Here is a 14,565-nt window from a genome sequence, read left to right on the forward strand (position 1 = left end):
TGCCTAAGCTTCACACTTGTCACTATACTGGCTTGATTACACAACATAATAAGCACAATATTTTCTACTATAACTTCACATCTCACTCTCACTGTAAAATAATCTATTCTTTCCCACCCTTTCTATTTCCTGCCTTGAGTCTCTCCTCCCTGCTCCCTTTCCCCTCCCCTTCCCCCTCCCCCTGTAACACTGCTCTCCCTTTTTATTTCCTTCCTATAATAAAATGTTTCTTACCCTTCCTTAGGGAGGGCTGGTGATGGTCACAATCAAGCAATAAAATAAATTACATTTATTTCATTGCAAAAAAATAAATAAACGGAATATTACTAATTTAACAAAATAATTGTAATTATTACATGTTTAGTTTAAACAAGTAATAATTCAAAATATTACATTATATTAGTAATATTTTATAAATGTGATGATTATTTGCTACAAAAAATGTGTGCAAGATTTCCCTTTACAAATGTATAATCAAGAAATGCTGCATGTTGAAATCCCTCTTTAGAGAACAAGACTACTGTGGAGGTATAGACACTGAGACATCGAGAACAGAGACAAGAAATGACCCAAAAAACATAGTGAAATCAATAATAATAAATAATATGTAATACATAAGGATATTTTACATGATACATGATACTTTTAGAATAACCACATTAAAATAGCTATAAAAATGTGTCCAAAATAAACAGTCAGTGATTGTATAACTGTAAACAAACATATTCTAAAAAACCTTCTGTCAACAACAATCTTGCAATACTATTATTTCAGCGCCGCTGTTCCTTTGTAACAGGACCTTATTGTACATACTTCCACTAAGTAGCTAACAGTTAACCTAAATATAGTCATAATATTGTGATATCTTACAGGCGATCCCTCCGGCTCTGGTTTCAACACAATGGTAATTATATTATTGTAATATATTATCCATAGGCTGCACAAAAGTCTGGCATCTTCACTCAGCTATCTCCTTAGGAATCATAATGTAAGGTGTTATTAACAAACTTTTTTAAAGAGCTAAATCTGGTGGTCTCAGCCTTACACAACTATACTGTAGGGATGTGAATCTTTGGATGTCTCACGATTCGATTCCGATTCTTAGGGTCACGATTTGATTCAATTGATTCTCAATTCAAATATTGATGTAATGCATAGTGTGCATTAACACCATATTTTTCCACCATAAAAAGGGTGGTCTTATGTTAGCTTTAGCAATTGTAGCACATGGCTGGACGTCAAATCTCTCACACAATTTCACGTGATCTCAGTAAATGCTTGTTTCAATACATTTCTGTTGTGTAGAAATATAACATTAAGGACAATATTTACTCTGCTAATCATATTGAGCATGTTAGCACAATTTTAGGAAGATTTTTTATTTGGTCAAAGATTAAGTATTTCCTTGTAAACATTTATCAACAGGTAACAGGTTAGTATGGCTTTTATCAAGTGAAGCAAATATTGAAAAACATTTTAACATAAAAAATATTCTATTCTAAATTTGTGTTCATGCTATCCATTAAATATCTTTGTTATAGAATTAATGCTAATTTGATATGGCACTCAATGTATTTCGCCTGTAGCTGCACAAACAAATTAAAGCCAATCACTTGCTAATTATATATTCTCTGTGTACCTTTTCTCATGTTTTGCTGTTCAGTGCAGTAATAGTGAGTTAACTTGCTTAACATCCTTCCTTTCCCCAGGATGGACGATGCTCTAATAAAAGCTCCAGTTACGTGGGCTCACACACAGTGGTCACCTGAGAATGCTCAAACTCCAGGAGCCTAACATCAAAAGTCATCCAATAAAATGCAACACATTCAACTCTTGCTTGTGTTTATTTTTCCAATGTTGGTTTTTAGGCCCAAGCAATTATTTAAGACAAGTAATACTTCTTTAAAAGGTCATGTTGTGAGATTATTTTATGTGTATTTGTCAAAATAATTTCAAGAAGATCAAGAAGCATAAAGTCTGCAAAATTAGTGATTTCTCATATGATTAATCTGTTTATAGAAAATTGATAGATTATTCAATTACTAAAATCTTTTACTGCAGCCCTAAAACTCTGCTTCAGAGACCATATTTGCAGCGTTATCACATTTTCTCTCACATTTCTAACACCTGATTGCTTCTCATATGAATTACAGTTTCTTTGTCCTGTAAAGGGTTGTGTTTGAGATGATTCCATTATAGTTTTAACAGCATTGGCACTGAATGACAAAGCAGCCACAAACACATTTCCACTGAAATTGGAGCTGCTTTGGCAGAGATGCAGGAGAATAGCTTTAACCACAAGAAGTCCATTTACTGACTGACTATGAGCTAAACGTCTTGAATAAATGCTGCCAGATAAGGCAGGGGTCACCCACCTTAGTAAAACTATGAGCTACTTCAAAGGGCCTCAATCATCTGAAGGGCCACGAGTTTGATACAGGTCCAGTATTTTGCTCTTTCACCCATCTCCATTTGTTCTATGGACCTCAACAACATAGTATTTGAGGTGTATTTTCCCAAACTCTCCTGTTTTCTGGAGTTTCAGCCCTCTGAAAAGTCCCTTTAATGACGCTTCTGAAAACAAGTTGTTTTTAGGGCCTTCACGCATATGCATGAGTGGGCGTGTCTGTAGACGCAGACTTCATGCCTCGCTCTGAGAGGGTGACCACCATTGCAATTTTCTTTTGCTATCCGTACTCTCTTGTTATTGTTTTCAGCCAAAAAACTGCACATGACAGTAAAACACATTGCTATATGTGCGGTTATTGTGATTGTGAGTCCGACAAAAAAACGCTGCTCCACGGTGTGTGTTTATCACATCAGCAGCGAAGTCAGTCAAATGTTTCAAACACTCGCCAGAGCTGCTACGTCTTTTCTTCTCATCCTCACCTATTCTGACCACAGAACTAGTCCATTTCAGATGATAGTCCACTGTTTTCTCCAATCGCTGTGTCGCATTGGGTCACAACCACATCAGATCATGTCAAAGGCAATATGCGGCGGTATAACGGCTACTAAAAATGGAACTGCTCTTCGTGCAACTATAGCACGAGGAGCAGTACCCTGCAGTGCTAAATTGTAATGGTTCCTACTATACTCGAAATTCTACACAAAAGTACTACCGTGGATTACGATATTATCAGTGTCAGTTCCCACTACATAGCGGCTGCCTCTACTCTCCTCCTGGCTTCTCACTACACAGTCTAAGCTCACTGCATGCTATTCACGTGAAAACATACCAACATGGCAACCACTGCAAGCGAACTACACAGCTGCTGAATGATTGGCTGTTTGCCTGTTACTGGTGATGTTTCTGCACGCTGGATCCGCCCGTCTATTAGCCTATTGGCTGTTTGTGTGTTTCTGCCAGCATGAAAGAACTGAGGAGAGCTCCGCTTCAACAGAAACTCGCTTCAAAACAAACAAGCTAAAGTTCTGTCTCGCCTGTCCGCGTGCACGGCTTACAGTCACACACATGAGACAACACATGGCAAATTGCATACATACAAAGGAGGGATCACATCCAATCTCATAAAACACCAGTGACATCACCCAGAAAATGCATACAAATAAAGTTTCCTCAGGGAATCAATTCCTGTTTATTGTATTTTATCCTGTATGATTTATGATGTTGGAGAAGAAGCATTATTGTCAAATTTGTTATCCTAAGTTGACTAGCCTAATTTATTAGTTTTTTTTGCTTATGTGCTTTTGTTCATGTACTCTTATCAAGCACCAACTCTACCTCGTGCACTACGCAGTGGCTGCCCACTGCTCCTGCAGGAATGCAGAGAACACATTTTGTGTATGTAGCTTTACATACAGTATATGACAATAAAGTACAACGTATATTCTATAGTAGTGTTTGCTTTACCTGTGAGGTAGTTTGAGAGGGAGGAGCTGACATTCTTATAGGGTAGGAGGAGCCAGAATTGTCTGGAGGAGGAGTTTCTGCAATGTGACGTCACAATGCGAGAAAAATCCAACTCGCTCATTTGGAGCTGACTTTTTCTAAAATGTGGAATAACAAGGGAGGGAGGAAACAGAACTTTTTCAACTCTGAATGAGGCTAAAGGGATGTATATCACTGTAGCAAAACCTTTATAAAGAGAATTTTTCATAATACTGCCCCTTTAAATTAGAGGAAAGATACTGAATGATGACTAGCAGTAACTTGAAAAGTGAGGAAATACTTCAGTTTCAACAACTAAACTACCAACTTTTAACTAATTATAAAACATTTGTAGAATTGAACAACTATGTAAGATTGTAACATAATCCAAATACCAAATCTGCAGCATCTTTAACAAAGTCCTATCTATGATACTCAAACACATTCATTTACAGAAACTAAAAATAAAAAAAACATCTGTATTAATCTTTGGGAGTTTGTAAATCTGATTTTTAGACGGAGCTCATTTGACACTAGTGCTCGTAAATGGTGATTTGTTTAGGACTATTTTCCGAGGCAGATGACTCGATTTTTGTTTTTTCTACAGAGTCCAAACCAACCGCAGCCTTTGTGATTATGGTGATGAAGGAAGAGGGCAGCCAGTGCAACACAGTGACTCAGCGTCTGGCTTTTAACTGTGTCACACACACAATATCTGTTATAGGATACACACACACTCAACCTCCCAGTAGGAGCCTTTTTATCTTAATGTATTCCTTTTATGAGAATATGCAATGAATAAACAGACATGGACAAACAAAGATTTGTTTTTAGAAAACCACTCACATAAGAATAAAAAACTGTAACTTTTATTTTGATTTGAAAGGAATTCTTTTTCACCTCATCTTTGAAAACTGGTTTATTTCTTTTGTAGTTTTTCCCCCCCAGTAAAAAAGTACATTTACTTAAGCACTATTATCTCCTTTCAGGTCAGCAGTGGCGGAGCCAGATGTTTTTCATTGAGGTGGCCAGGGTAGTGTTGTAGTACTTGAGGATGGTCTTAGTGTCAAGATCACATTTTAATGGTCATTGTCGTGTCTTGGACTTGAAAGCATTTTTACTCATTTTTACCAGCACTGATTTCTGTTATTCTTCTACTATTATTATTATTGTAACGATAAGGAGAAGAGCTTGGTAAAACAATAGATTAAATGGCCGATCAATCGGCGCCGATTTCCTTTATTTTGGGGGATCAGTGATTGGCTGACCCTTGCATATGAAACTGATCTTTTCTACCTCTGCAAAGGTCTGAAAGTTAGTCATAAAGTCAGCCACTGTCCTCTTCAGTTGTGAGATGACTGACAGACCTGCTCACCAGCTCATGTGTGCGTGTGCGCATGCCTCTGCTACAAAGAAGTTACGGAGTAACAAGTCATTGAAGCACGGTTAGCTTAGCATGTCGGCAGTTCAGCAGTAACACAAAAACAAGAGAGCAAAGGATCGCAATTTGTTATTCAGGTAACGTGGAAATAAGTCCTGGTGGAGCTGCAAAAATAACGCTACCTCATTCACCATAAGAGACCACCACACCAAATTAAGCTAATGCTAACGCTAAGCTAGCGGAGCAAACAGCCAATGGGCTGCTTTTAGTGCTTATAAGCAGTGAAAAGAGCAAAACGACTACGAAGAAAATGCTGGAGTTCATGGCTTTGGACATGAATAAAAAGCTGCCACTAATGTACAAGTGACTGAAATATGTGAAAAATGAAAGACGAAGGGGACTGATATACAGTATTTTAGTATTCTGGACAGCAATGTTCTAAACTTTTCATTTATATTTGAGATAACTACCTCATGTGCAGTTAAAACAACATGTTTGTATTGATTCACAGGTATTGTTCAATGTTTTACAATAAAATGAGATTGGAATGTTCAAGGTGTATGCTATGTTAAAAAAAAAAAAAAAAATTGGGATCGGCCAAAATCGGAATCGGCAGGTCAGGCTTTGACAAAAAAATGGTGATCAGAAGTAAAGTGGCCAGAAAATTGCAATTGTTGCACCCCTACAATAGATGTCTTCAATTCATGCGTTAACCTGCCCCGTAATGACTGCAACCTTCCTGATGTTGTGACTGAGTGACACACACTGGTGAACGTCAAAATGTAATTGTTTGTATTTTGTTACTGAACTTGTTCAGCCTGTGAATTTGATGTTATTTACAGGTTAACTGTTTCTGATTAATTAATGTTGAAATTTCAATGAAAACATTTCCCATTGGCTCACTGATTGTTCTTCCTCCTTGGAAATATTTTGGGTTGAATTATGTGTCAGACATGGTTTTTTAAATTGATTTTTTTGGCCTCTGTCTTGTCTCGGTGGCTCGTCTTGGTCTTGACTCGGTCTTGACTCCCAAAAGTCCTGGTCTTTGTGCATTCTGTGTCTCCGGCAAGTCTTGGTCTCGTAAACTGTGGTCTTGAGCGCAACACCAGGCCAGTGTGAGACCATTACTGAATAGGATGGGCGATATGTAGATACATGAAATGTTTTAGAGGTTTTCATCATTACAGTTGTTACTGTAGTTGTTTTATTGCGACTTTGAAACAGTAGGACTGTCCCCATTCCGATGTATTGGATTGTTAGCAGGAAATCACCACAAATTAAAAATGAATAAATCTTATCAGCTTGTCCTATAGTGATAGAATAAATCTCTTCTTTTAGTGTCTTGTTTACCCAAGAAATCCATGTCACTCATGAAGTCGGAAATAAATGTTTGCATGTTTACAAGACCTCGTAGCTCCGCCCTACATGTCAGCTCATTGCTTGTGTTATATTAAAAAGTTTCCATTGATCCTTGTAAAGATTGATCTCCGTTCAGCAGAACCAATTAGAGAGGAGCGGCTCACGTCTAATAGTGTTGCTGTTTGTTCTAATGGTTTCAACAAAGTTTGCACCAAGACACTGAGTATCCGTGATCATATCTCAGCCCATGTATAAAGTTTTTGGAACAAGAGCGGTTTGTATCATAAAAACAGCAATTTAATGCAGAAAGATAAAGTCTAAAGAAAAGGCTAAGCAAAAAATCTACTGAACACTGCATTATTTGTTATTTTGTTTATGTTTTTAAATATACCTCCTGATGCTCAAATGTTACTAAAAGTAACTGATATAGTCAGGTGTTGGATAGATTATTTTTTGTTGTATTGATTGGTGAATGCAGCACAAGAATCCTCGTCTTTATTCGTGTTGAACAGTTTTTTGTTCTTTCCGTAGTTCATGGTATTTTGGTTGATTTGATGTGGATTATAAAAACAGTGCTCAATGTTATGGTAGTTTTTGACACTGTGTACTACTGTAAACACTGTGGGCTGCTCGATTATAGAAAAAATCATTTTAATCACGATTATTCAATTGATTATTTTTCAAACAAAAAATTCTTTAAATACAAATAAAATCCTTCAAACACTAAAACCAAGTATGTTCACTTTTGCACAAAACAAAACACTTCTTGCACGTGATGTGTCTTTGCATCATCAAACCCAAAGTGTTCCCATAGAAGAGAATTTGACTTGTTTGGCTTGTTTACCAAGTGTAATTTGATAAACAAACTTATCTTAGATGAAAATTGGATCCCTGGAACACTGTTTAAAGTTAGAAAGAATAGAAGTAATCTAGTACTAACTTCTTTTCAGATTTATCTTCATTTTCCCCTGTGTCGGCAGCAACCTTCCTTTTTTGCAGTTTAGGTTTTTCAACACCCGATAAATATCTCCACATGTTTGTTTAAATTTTCCGTCTGACTTCTCCAATACCAAACCGTAACAATCATGCTAATGTAAGCACGTAGCCAATTGTTGTATGACACGTCACAACATAGTGTTCATGGGAAATGTAGGATTAATACAACCAGCAGTGTTGCCAGATAGACATTACGTTTTGAAGTCTAAACACACACAAAAACCCTCAAATTTCATGGCAGAAAACAACCCAATCTGGCAACATTGATGCAGTGGTATTTGTTTCATTCTTCACTAGTCAAAATGGCTAGTAGCGCTACAATGTTACCCCCCAAAGTTGACTTTTACCTGCAATTCGCCAGTTGGCGGGTGTTATTTTAAATCCCTGATTACAATTATGTTCAAGGTTTTTTAATGCTTTAAAATACTAAATTTTAAATGCAATCATTTCAGAACTTTCACTCATATTTTAATTAATCTGCTTTGACTTTTATTTGAGTAGTTTTTACGAGAAGTATCTCTACTTTCACTGAAGTAATGAAGTTAAGTATTTTGTCCACTTCTGTTTTTGTTTCAGTGTGTTAATATTTGCTGGACAAAACATCTGTAACGTTTCATTTAAAACATGAAAATGTTCAATAATAAACTAAACAAAGTACAACAAATTGGCTCCCTTAAAAATGAGTTTTCATATGCTTTGCTCTCAGAAAATAAATAAGTTCCTAAAGTAGAAGTTCCAAAACTTCTAAATGGTTAAAGCTCAATAAGAGAGATGAAGGCCAACTTCCAGTTGGTAAACATTAAAGGGTCTCCTCTGAACGTAGTGGGTTGAGGGACCAGCAAGCAGCAGTTGCTTGGGCTAAGCTAACAGACTCGTGTGTCATGGTCATCCTTTCTTTCTCATCCTGTCATTATACACATCCTCAACAGTATCTAGCCCCTTGCTTATGAAGTCACAGATTTCCTCTGCTAATGTGATATAAGCATCCACTTTTTTGACAATTCCCAGTGTGGTGTTACTGTTATGATGAATACATTCATACTGATGGCTTAAAGCCTCATGCTTTGCTTGAATTTATTGAGGTCATCAGCTGAAAGAGGACTTGTTATTTTGTCCTAGTCTCCCTTGCTACCAGCTTCCATGAGTCCTTTGGATTTTTTATGTTTTATTTGACAGACACAATTCAACACACACACACACACAAAAAAAAGTACAAAAGTAATGCTAGTTACCGACTCCTGTCCCTGGCTGTGCCTTTCTACACTACAGTGAAATATAGTCAAAATAATAGAACTTACCCTCCCACAATGTAAATATTGTGAAACATTGTCGTGCACACACACACACACACACACACACACACACACACACAGCTATTAACAAATGGGTACATTTTTGGTTTTCTTCCAGCCAAGACTGAAGCCTACAGTTGAACATTTTAAAATCTGATATAATCTTGAGTAGTTTGTAATGGATTCCACAACTTAGCACTTCTGTAGATGAAGGCAGACCAAATGAAGTCCTGCAGTGTGGCATGTGACAGTTATGATTGATGGAACCTCCGGTTACTGTTATTGCTGTTTTGTCTCTGGATAAAAATAACTGAGTGGTTCAGGTTCTAGGTTATTTTGATGGTGACTAAAGTTTTACATATTTCTAAATCTTTGACTCGCACGTACTGCAGATGGTAAACTCTCTCTGCCAGCAACCACATGTTTCAGTTAGCTTAGCTCATGCTGTGCTCGTGGTAAGGCGGTTGATACCTTTGGGCAACTTAACACAGTTTTCACGGTCCTATAGTACTTTTATAAAGTTGCAAATCAAGGTTTTATCGTTTGCATGAAGCTTTGTTACAGTCTCGTTACACACAGCAGACTGAAAATGTGCTGCATTCCTCAGTGACAGAACAGACTGAGGTTTGAATTAAATTCTAAATAATGACAATTGGTGGTTTGAACGAAATGTTATTTGATCTGCTATTTGATCAAGACAATTCTTCACACACTTCCTCTACATATACAGTGATCCCACGCTGGTCCAACACAGAGCCAAAGCAGCGCTGCTGCCATCCGTGTGCGTGTTGTGCACTGAGTGAATCTATGCGCTCCTGCCTGGTAGCAGCGTTTATCAGTGGGATTATTGAAGGAAAACCAAAAAAAAAAGTTCAGGTAGTAATAATGTGGGCTCTTTAAAAATATTTTTTTTTTTGTTTTATAATCTGTTTTGATCTGTCCTAAATGTGTGTCTGCTTATGCTTAAATGACAGCTGAGTCTTGTGTAATACTTTATTTTCAGACTCAGTCAGACTTTGCTGTTCTGCAGCACAAATCCACACCCTCAGATTATTGTACACAAGGTCAGACCAGACATGAGATCTGATTGTAGCGAATGATCACGTCAGAATTGATCAGTACCAGAGCTTGGGTGGATTTGGTCGAACGCACATTTCTGAATGTACGAACGGTTAATAACTGAGGGCCAATGTGTTTCCAACACTTCATTCAGGATAATAGTTATGGTTAAGCTGATAAATCTAGACTTTACATCGATCTGATCGGCTACATCAGATCGGCCGATATTTAGCATTTTATGCAATTAATGTGATCGGCTGCAATGTCTTAGTTTGCTGATCCGATCAATGACGTCATTGTCATGATTAATCTTTCTGTAGATGCTCCCACTGCATTGTTTTATCATCTCATTTACACCAAAGAGTTGTTTGCTTTACGTGACACGGCTTTATTTCACTCACATATGTGACACTAAGGTTAAAACCTGTGAGAAAATGGCAAAAATGTCTCTAGTTGGAGCGAAGCGGCTGAACACCGGACTTCTTCCCCAGTCTACCGGCTCTGACAGTGGGGACAGCATCTGCTGTGTGTGTGTGTGTGTGTGTGTGTGTGTGTGTGTGTGTGTGTGTGTGTGTGTGTGTGTGTGTGTGTGTGTGTGTGTGTGTGTGTGTGTGTGTGTGTGTGTGTGTGTGTGTGTGTGTGTGTGTGTGTGTGTGTGTGTGTGTGTGTGTGTGTGTGTGTGTGTGTGTTTTATTCAGCCTGAGCATGTTAAAAGTAAGAGTCTGACTCCTCAAACGGAGATTATTGAAACGATTAATCGACTAATCGGATGACAAATCATAAAATCGTACAGTTATTTGCTCTATAATGCTACAATCTTTTAAATTTAGCTTGGGTCAAATTACGACAAATAAAAACAATAAATAAAACAATTCCCAACTTAAAGTGTAAAGAGGTTCCTTACAAACAAATTAAATTTAGTACATCAACACTAGAATCTGCTTTAGTCATAGCATTTACACATTAAAAATAGCTACAATAGCTGCTCACTCAAAGATGTCATGGGCTGATATTTTATGAAACATGTTTGTACATATGGGTCACTCCATTAGTGTTTATTGTAGATAATTTATTTATTTCCTCATTTATAATGAAATTATTTTCAAAAATAAAAAGCACATGAAAAGCAAAGATAACAGCAATAGTGTTTTTACTGTTAAATATTAACCACTGCTGCTGATTCTAGTTTATTGTATATCTGATAATGAGCCACATAAAGTTATGGTTGGTAAATATCTCACTGATTAAACCAGATTAAGCTTGATGATTTAATCATTAATTACTGAGAGCATTACTTATATTATATATTATTATGATATATTATCATATATGATATGATATATTGACATGTGATGTTCTGGCGTAATAACCACTATATTTACATTGCTGTCTAATGGGACCAGCTTTGTCTGTGAACACATGAAATATAATTAAAAAATATTGTGCTTCACAAGTCGGGATGTATGAATAATGGTATAATATAATATAATAGTTTTATATCAAAATTTACTTCACACAAAGTGTGACATGTTAGTGTTTATCTTTCCACAAAAGTGTTAAATCTGACCATTGATAAATCTGTGGCCCTTTGTGGTTTAATGACAGTAAGCTGTGTACTTTTTTCTAGTCTCTTCCTTACATGAATTGCTTAGCGTTAGCAGTTAGCTTAGCTTAGTTAGCTTTAGTCCTCTTTCCTGTTGATAAGTGTTGCTGCAGGTTCCTCTCTGTCACCATGATTGTGGGAAATTTGGGTGAATCTGACGGAGGAACTGGTTCACTTTGTTGGGTGGAAGTCTGGTCTTCACCAAGTACTGGTGTGTGATGTATCGCTGCTCGTCACAGCTCACATATGTGCACTAAAGTTAAAACCTATGAGCAAATGGCAAAAATGTCTCTAGGTGGAGCGAAGCGGCACTTAAATTTGGTACATAAAAAAGTACCGAATTCGGTACCCATCCATTGTTGCCACGCATGAAAATAATTGTCTTTTTTTTTTGTGTCATTGTCACAAACTTGGTGAGAGTGGGCAGGCCAAGTACAGCAACACAGTGACTGACACACTAACTCAGATGTCAACGCACTGACAATAGCTTCCTTACTCCAAACCTCTGGAATCTGGATGTGTGCAGCTGTCTGGCATTTCCTACAGACGAGCGGTTTGTCATTGTTTAAAAGTCAGCACAGTCAGTGCTTTGGAGAACGCTCGGCAGCTCAGTGTCCAACACTTCTTTTCTAAAGGTTGATGATCATCTGCATTGATCAGCATCCAGAGAGACTCAGAATTGTTCTTCAAAGCTGTGACATTGACGACGCAGCCAAGATAAGTGTTGGAGGTCTCGTGGATTGAAATGCCAGAAAGCTTGACCAACAACGACTCCAGTTGTTCCTCTAGAAAAGTCAGGAGTGAGAGTCAGTGGGCGAACATTAGTACTGTATGCTTCTCTGTCCAGCTGCTGGGAGAGATCAGGTCTGTTTTCCTTGTCAGAAATCAATCTTCCAACTGCTGAATGGAGATGAGCCCAGTGTGCACATGAAACCCTGCTGATGTCCTGCCAATGCTTCATGGTTCCACAACCCAAGGAATTCACCCCTGCTTTGACCTGCTTTGACCCCGTGTGCTCCACCATTACCGGCCTGTGTTGCACTTTTTATGTAAAAGCTTGATTTTTCCTCTTCCTTTGTTTGTCTCACCATCACAGGAGTGTGTTTTATGGATTCCCAGAGTGTGTGCGCATGTGCGTGTTCGTGTGTGTGTGTTGTGTAGAAAGCTGGCTGGGTTCCTAGTGACTGAGGGCTAGGCAATGCTCCAGAGACCAGCACACTGACCAATCAGAGGAGGAGTTTTGGAGAAAATCCTGGGGTGCCCATTACTGACCTATTTGCAGTTAGGCAGGCTTTGAAACTCACACAAACCCTGTGACATTGAGGATTGTCTTTGTAAGAAGACACAGGTTAGTTAATCCAATTCAAAACCCACATTTTCACTCTTAATCTCAGTCCTCTTCTCATAACCTTTTAGCTTGTGATTTTCCTCTTGTTTTTGTTTTGGTAATTCTCCAACGATCTTCTTTGAGCTTGGTTTTGATTTTACTGCCTGAAGGGTTGCAGCAAATGGCGTCTTGTCTGCTTACCAAGAAACATCACGGTCCTCCAGTACCATGTGTTTAAACAACACATGGTACTGGAGGTCTGCCATTATAGTTCTTTGTATCTCCACACCCTGCCTGTCACTCCATGTAAGAAAGCCTAATGTTGTTTGTGGCAAAACTAGTGGGTTACAAAATGTCCTTCTAAGACCTTACCTTTGTTAGTTAACTTAAAGAACTGAGATGCAATAAATAAAAATGATATTAAATATTGATATTTCTCCCCAGATTTGATTGACAAAAAAAATCATTTGTGTGCCTTACTTTCCTTTACCTGGTCAATTAAACCAAAGTACTTACTTTAATGATTCCTTTAAACCAGGGATTCTCAACTCGTCTCACCCTGGGACCCACATTTTGCCTCGGTCATCAAATCGCGACCCATTTTTTTTTTCTTTTTTTTTTTTAGAATTCAACCAACAAAAATTTTGTTTTTTTCAAAGATAGCTGTTGAAAACATGCATATATAATCTTTTTTTAAATGTAAATCTATATATTTTGCTGTGCAACATGCTTTTCACAGCATGCCTGTTCAAAGAAAAGTTCCTTTCAAAATAAATGACAAGTCCAACATGACAGACATTAAGTATTATTTTTTTTTATTTATTTTTTGGCCAGCTTTCTGCGACCCACCCAGTACCGGCTAGCAACCCACTTTTGGGTCCCGACCCACCAGTTGAGAATCACTGCTTTAAACAGTGCGTGGCTGATGTTCTGGTGGCTAAAGTTAGTGAGTAATCACAGACTGTTGAAGGACTCCCACCCAAAAGGACTTCTGTCCTCAGGGTTTGTGTGTTTTTAACAGTCTGTCATTTACTCACTAACTTCAGCCACCAGAGCATCAGCTGCACGCTGTTTAAGAGAGAGTATAGGACCCTTACGAGAGCTTTTCTTCTCTGCTTCATTGTCTACTACCAAACTGCAGAGTTGGAATATTATATCAGCATCTTTAACTTTTTCTGTTTTTTAGAGTGACCAAAAGTAGAACAAGTTGGTATTTTGAGTGAAAATGCTGCTAAATGATTTGAAAAGTTGCTAAATGATCTAAAAAGCTGGTAAATAATCTAAAAAGCCGAGTGAATGCCTCACTCCAATAGAAAACAATGGGATGTGTAAAGGCAGTAGGACTGAGTGATGTCTTTAATCACGTGATTTCAACATGGCGGAACACAGCCTCTAAAACTGTAAAGTAGTCCAATTTTTAAAAGGCAAATAAATGAATATGGTTCATAATAATGTGTTTTGTTTGGCATTGATCTTCTAATAAGTACATTTCAAAGATTTTATTCCATACTTGTAAAAACAGTGGAAGATCCCTTTAAGAACAGTTTCATTTGCATGAACTAAAGCTTTTTGTTTAAATATTAGTAATAATAATAATGGCTGTTGACCTGCACTGAGCACTCAGCTTCAACATGTTACATCGCACAGCCTTTGGTA

General features: G+C 37.6%; 1 protein-coding gene across 9 annotated transcripts in view; it reads left to right on the forward strand.

Moving 5' to 3' along the window:
* thrb (thyroid hormone receptor beta) overlaps window positions 1-14,565 on the forward strand; it is a 174,857-nt gene that overhangs the window by 86,335 nt on the left and 73,957 nt on the right. Inside the window, exon 1 of one of the 9 annotated variants that reach the window (XM_028461380.1) lies at window positions 12,912-12,930. The exons of the other annotated variants lie outside the window; for them this stretch is intronic. The gene's annotated coding sequence lies outside the window, so the exon portion shown is untranslated. Of the gene's footprint in view, window positions 1-12,911; window positions 12,931-14,565 lie in introns of those variants that run through there. 9 annotated transcript variants of the gene reach the window in all.

Source organism: Gouania willdenowi, chromosome 11 (genome assembly GCF_900634775.1).
Source record: "Gouania willdenowi chromosome 11, fGouWil2.1, whole genome shotgun sequence".
NCBI lineage: Eukaryota > Metazoa > Chordata > Actinopteri > Blenniiformes > Gobiesocidae > Gouania > Gouania willdenowi.